Source organism: Callorhinus ursinus, unplaced genomic scaffold (assembly GCF_003265705.2).
Source record: "Callorhinus ursinus isolate GAN/ISIS: 27379988/994484 unplaced genomic scaffold, GSC_fseal_2.0 scaffold14, whole genome shotgun sequence".
NCBI lineage: Eukaryota > Metazoa > Chordata > Mammalia > Carnivora > Otariidae > Callorhinus > Callorhinus ursinus.
This window is the reverse complement of record NW_027397076.1, coordinates 22331827-22338708: the sequence shown is the minus strand read 5'-3', so window position 1 is coordinate 22338708 and position 6882 is coordinate 22331827. Positions and strand designations below refer to the sequence as shown.

At 32.5% G+C, this 6882-nt stretch overlaps 1 protein-coding gene and 1 non-coding gene across 10 annotated transcripts in view; both read left to right on the top strand.

Moving 5' to 3' along the window:
- Nucleotides 1-6882, top strand: part of LRRIQ1 (leucine rich repeats and IQ motif containing 1) — a 217662-nt gene that overhangs the window by 173081 nt on the left and 37699 nt on the right. The window lies entirely within an intron of this gene.
- Nucleotides 1934-2039, top strand: LOC112832112 (U6 spliceosomal RNA). The gene has a single exon (XR_003210315.1). It is a non-coding gene; the product is annotated as a U6 spliceosomal RNA (small nuclear RNA).

Below are 6882 nucleotides of genomic sequence, written 5' to 3'. Positions count from 1 at the left end.
GAAGAAGAAGAAGAAGAAGAAGAAGAAGAAGAAGAAGAAGAAGAAGATAGCAGGAGGGGAAGAATGAAGTGGGGGAAATTGGAGGGGGACACGAACCATGAGAGACTGTGGATTCTGAGAAAGAAACTGAGGGTTCTGCGGGGGGTGGGCGGGTTAGCCTGATGATGGGTATTAAGGAGGGCACGTTCTGCATGGAACACTGGGTGTTATACGCAAACAATGGATCATGGAACACTGCACCAAAAACTAATGATGTAATATATGGTGATTAACATAACATAATAAAAAATAAATAAATAAAATAAAACAAAAAACAAAATTAACAGTGGATACTATGCAATCTCAATTAAATCACAAGAGGTATTTATGGGTATTGACAAGAAGAATCTAGTTTGTATAGAAAGTCAAAATCTGCAAATAGCCAAGAGACACTCAACAGGGTGAACAAATTGGGAGAACTTGTCAAACACCATTATTAATAAACTCTTATTATAGAGTTGACGCAAATAAGACAGTGAATACATTGTGTGGCATGGTATTGTATGGTATGGATGGTATGATATGGATGGGATGAGGTGAGATAGGATGGGATGGTAGTAATTCTAAGATAGGGTAGGGTAGGGTAAAATAAAATAGTAGAGAAAAATGACAACTGATAGGCATATAATTGATATTATAAGAGATTATATTCTAAATCAGTGGGCAATAGATAGACTTTAAAATAAATCTTACTTAAATGATTATCTGTACTGAAAAGTTATGTCCACATTAAAGACCTAAATATAAGAAGCAAAAATATAAAATTTACCGAAGACAATGTAGAAGAATATAAAATTGGATATGGAATTATTTCTTTAAAAATACTCATCATCTTGATAAATATATTTACATTAAAATTAAAAATCTCTATAAATCCAAAATTGTCATAATAGTAGTGAAACAACAACACAAAGAGATGGAGAAGGTATTTGTCGCACATATAACCAACAAAGGTCTCATATCCAAAATATATAAATAATTCCTAAAAGTCATTAAAATACAAATAGCCTAATAGAAAAAATAAACAAGAAGCTCTAACATATTTTTCACAAAAGAAGAAATCCAAGTAACTTGTGAACATATAAAAAGGTGCTTAATCTCATTTTGTAGCAGAGAAATGCAAATTAAATCTGCAAAGTAAAAAAAAAAAAGCCTAAAAAAACTAATTGTTGGAAAACACATAACTAGTAAGACTCATATTTTGCTGATTGAAATACAATTTGGTACAACCATTTGGAAAACAATTTTACATGCAGTGGACTTGAAGATATGCATTTATATGATCCTTCAATTACATTCCTAAATGCTTGCTGTATAGAAACTTGTACAAGGATAGTCAGAGTAGTGTTTTTCTTAATAGTCCAAAACTGGAAACAGCCCATGTGTCCAACAACAATGGAATAGATAAACTCTAATACCTCCATACAGTGGAATATAGTACAGTGCTGAAAAATAATGAACTACATGTATACACAGCAACAAAGATGAATCTCAAAACAATCTTGAACAAATGAACACAAGAGAATACCTACAGAATTGTAGCAAGCAAAGCTTGCTTAATACATAGATTGGAAAAATTATAAAGCAAATCAAGAAAGTCAAGGTTATAAAATTTAGCATAGTGGTTATCCCTGAGAGAAGAGACTTTAGCACAGGACTTCTCATGTGCAAGCTGTGTTCTATTTTTTTTAATGATTAGAGGTCAAATGGAATATGTATTTATATTTGTATTTATATAATAATTTTAAACAATTTATGCATAATTTATATAATATATAATCTTTACATACTTATAATTACTGATGAATCCTAAAATTGTAAACACCTGCTATATGCAATATTTTGTGTACATTGTATATATCACAACAAAATAAAATGATAAAAAGAGCTTTGTGTGCTCACTTGGCAACACATATACTAAAATTGGAATGATACAGAGAAAATTAGCATGGACTCTGCACAAGGATAAAATGCAGAGTCATAAAGTGTTCCATATTTTGCTTTCCTTTCTAATGATGAATGACAAAACTATGTCTCTGATAAGCAAAGTGACTTGACCAATTGAAGTCCCTTCCAGCTTCAAACCCCACTCCCAATTTCCCCTTCAAAAAAAAAAAAAGATGTTCCCCCAAATCAATATTTATATAAGTAGTTTAAAGCTAAAAATTAATTTTGGGGGCCTGGGTGGCTCAGTCGGTTAAGCGGCTGCCTTCGGCTCAGGTCATGTTCCCAGGGTCCTGGGATCGAGTCCCGCATCAGGCTCCTTTCTCAGCAGGGAGTCTGCTTCTCCCTCTTCCTCTGCCTGCCACTCCCCCTGCTTGTTCTCTCTCTGTGTCTCTCGCAAATGAATAAATAAAATCTTTAAAAAAAATAAAAATTAATTTTGTAGGGAAGACTGGTAATGCCTTTCTTGACTTTTTTCCTCACTAGAGTATAAATAGATTAATAATACTTTTATCTAACTTTTCAATTAAAAGTGAAATCAATGAATGGAGGCCCTGATTCATTTACAAATGAACTTCTGCTACATAAAATAAAAATCTATCTTTCTAAACAAAATATAATGAAAGATAAAAATTCTGCCTTAAGAGTTCAACCCTTGGTTTCGGCTCAGGTCATGATCTGAGGGCTGTGAGATTGAGCCTGGAGTTGGGCTCCATGCTGGTTGTGGAGCCTGCTTAAGATTCTCTCTCTCTCTCTCTCTCTCTCTCTCTCCCTGACCCGCCCCACCCTCTCTCTCTCTCTTTCTGTAAAAAACAATTGTGAAAGAAAATTTTTACTTATATTTACTAGTTTTTTATAGTGCAAGCAGTATTTTGATATATATTCAATATGTGATGTTAGCTCTGTCTGTAACAGAAGCATATCTGTATTCTTATTTGACAGGTAGAGAAATCATCAGAGGCAGAAATGTGTATGATAAGTATTTCTGTTTTGTAGCTATAAAAAAACAATGATTACAATGATACAAAAAATGTTTAATTGGATCCATCAAGCCTCTATCATTAGTGTATCAATATAATACCACTTACTGACTTCTTTTGAAATAAAACTAGTAAAGGAAATCAACCATATATTTGGCTCATGATTAATAAATATACATAAATGAGTAGAATTAGTGATGTCTTTTTACCAAGAGCAGAAGCTTTTATATATGTCAAGAACCTGAAGTCCAACTATACAAACAAACAAAGCAAAAAGCAGGTGGCAGTACGACCTGTTATACACTATGACCACGTTATTTTAAAAGCCAACCTACTTTCATCATCTGCCTCTCCATTATTCTATTGGGTGGGCCCTAGTTTGGATGACCTACTGTATTAACACTCCCTAAGGGAGTCTAGGTTGGATAGGGGAATATTTTCCAAGAGTAATTAAATTGAGAGAGTGAAACAGGAGAGAATCATGTCAATGGAAACTCCTTCATGGTTATTACTGAGCAATTGCTAAAAATTATTTGAAATAACTTGAAATCAATTAGGACTGTGTATCCTTGTTATCTTTTGGAAATTAACTTTTATTTTTTAAAGACACACTAAAATCCTCATATATTATGAAATAAAATACATTTAAAAAAAATACCTGTTATAGATTTGGAATTCTTTGAACAAGGACTTCCTGGACTCCCCCCAGAAAATTGTTCTGTCTAGTTTTGTGGTTAATCCTAGGATCCTTCCAGTGACCCCGTGGAACCTTGATGTTGGCCTGGATTTAGAGACTCTTACAGATAGTCTCACCTCCAGGATAGCTAAGTCTCGGCCCATGGCAACTGAGATAGCATTAACGTTATGCATAATCTTAATGAACCATAAGAGTTCATTTAACTTAAAAAATAGCAAAATGGCTAGAGTTATTAAATCCTTAATATATGTTAGGCATTATACATGTTCTATTACCTTATATTATCATATACATTTTAGGAGAAAAAACTGAGGCAGAGAGAAGGTAGGTAATTTGCCCAACATTACACAGTTAGTAAGTGAAAAAAAATTTATTACATGTAAGATAGATGCGAGGCAGATAAATGACTAAAGTGTAGACTCTTCAATATAGACTGAATTAATTTATCCTAGAATTAATTTTTCATATGTCACAATTCCAGAGCCTCTTCTAGTGAAAAATTAAGTGGTGTGCCAGATTCATTGGAAATGTAAAATGCAATCTTAGACAATGACTACTGGGTAGTTCTAAAAGTAATATCCTGTTAACACCTATTGTAACTTAGAAATGGGTAAATCTGCCAATGCCATGACAGTGAAGGATCAGTATTACTTATTTTTCTTTTTATCTCAGGTTCCAATACAGCTTGGCATAGCACTGTTACTGATCCTGTCATTTAAAACTTTTACATTTTGTTTAGGATTTTTGCATTAGTTTTTAAAATATTACATTAAAATATTATTTACCTTGATTCCTGAGATTTTTGTTGCCTCCTTAAATTTTGTGCCTAAAGTAAAATATTTCATTTGCCCCACTTGACTTACCCTAGTCCTGGTTCTGGTTAACAGCAAACATGGAGACACATTATACATTAATATGACTATACATATGACTACATGACTTTAACAACCTGCAATTTTCTTGACTTTTATGGCTCTCACAGAAGAAACTAAAGAACCACTCTTTATGTAGTATTTGGTGCTTTACTATAAAGATAGTGAAGAGTTTAAATTCAACTGTCCAATAGAAATGGCAAAGCATATCCTTTCAAGTAGAATCATATATAAGTTGAATACAGAAGACTTGTTATAATTGGTTAATATGCACAACTACATCGACTTTGTGAAAGAATGTTTCTGTTATTCCAGAGGGATTCACTTAAATATAGCAATTCTATAATATTGAAAATTGTATCTGCAAAATCTATAGATTTTAAAAGACAATTTAGTAACTAACTTCTTTATTTTCCTAAAGATCATTTGTATACTTTATGTATCACCCAACCCCCAAACAGACAAATTTTGAGAATTAATTTAAATGTCAGAAACTAGCAAGTATTTTTCATTCTAATACTTTTTTTTTTAGCCTCCCTACCATAAAATATAGTGAAATATGTAAAGGAGTGATTAGTGCTGCTGTTAGCCTTTGACCCTTACATACAGCGTTGGCTCTATTCCCAAAATTTCTGTTTTTAAAGTTTTGCAACAACAATCCTCTTCTTTATTCATGAAGTCATTTTCCTTAGTGATCAATTACATATTTGAATATATTTTAAAAGAATAGGAATGTTGCTTGTCACACACAAATGGATCTTAGAGAGTTACTGGTTTCATGCCAATGCCATCAACTTTCCAGCAACAGATTGGATTGGTTAAGGAAGAAGCCATAAACACCCTATCAACAAGTATTTATACAGATGTTAATGAATTTAAAATTCTGTTAGTGTAACATTTATGCCAAACTCCAATTTTATTTGTGCTTTATTTGTGAGGTATGATGCAATAACTTCTTTTAATAAACATGTACAGACCACTTATACTTTAAAATGGAAACATATTTTTAGTGTTTCCAGCATGAGATACATAGAATCAGCCATTTATCAAAGTTACCAAAAACATTTCCATTTCACATAGCATTTTGCTCATCACACAACTATGTCCTCCAAAAGCTTTTGGTAAAGAGATGAACTCATTTCTACCCATGAAACCAATAATACGTTTTTATTATATTACTAAGAAAGACCATTAAAGGAAAGGAAAATAGTCATGGGAAAGTTGCCATATGTATTTAAAATATAAATAATTAGCTTTTTTTGTGTGTTTCCCAAATGATAATTGAATCTTAATCTCCCTCTATGTAGGATATTTATGCTATACTAGTAATTTAGAAAACATTTATTTGAAGCATATGGGTTTAATGAACACTTATTTTGTTTTTCATGAAGAAAAGAATAATATTTCCATTAATTTCAAAAGAGACTTCATTTCTTTCAGTGAACTTCTTAAAGCTGAACTGCTTTCCTCTAGGATTGTGTACACTGTAGACATTTTATAAAGTAGCCTTATATGATATAGTAGTTTTTTTTTTAATTTGCCATCCTTCATTGTCAATTTTTATCTCAAACTAGTTATGACTTTCAGAGCTAAAGTTTCTATTATAATGATTAAGTTAATTATGTACAGGAATGTATTACCCTCCACAATGCACAGGTTTGTCTACATGCTAAAAATCTAAACTCCAGCTCTACATTTGTCCGGGCACTGACAGACCATTAATCAACTATGACAATTATTCCATTATTTCACAAATATTTTTGAGCACCATCCTACTGTGTACCCCTTAAAGAGCTTATTTATAGTAGGCAAAACTGGCACATGAATAGGAAATTAAAATATGATGTAATAAATGCTATCATGGAGTCTCTATAGGAACCTTTAGAGGGCATCTCCAACTTAATTTGAGTAAGAAATGCAGTGTTGGAAGATCAAGGACTTAGCCCAAAGAATGTAATTTCTAAACTGTCATGTCATGAAGACATGAAGCAAAAAACACCATTGGCAAAGTGGGCAATCTAAAGCATAGGCCTATAGGCAAAAGAGAACATTTTGAGTAATTCTAACATATCTGAGTGACTGAGGCCAGAACCTAACAGATGTGTCTGAAGGTATATGCATGGCTTGTATGCTATGCAAAAAAAAGAAAAGAAAAAGAAAAAAATTGAACATTATCCAAAGGCAATGGGGAACTAGGAGTTTAACCTATAAAGCAGTGTAATTAGATTTGTATTTTAGCTAGGCCATTTGGAGTATGGAGGTGTGTACATGGACGCAAGACCAAAGCAAAGCAAAACAAAACAAAACCAAAAAACAAAAACAAAAAAACAGTGAGAGGGCTCTTCAGAAG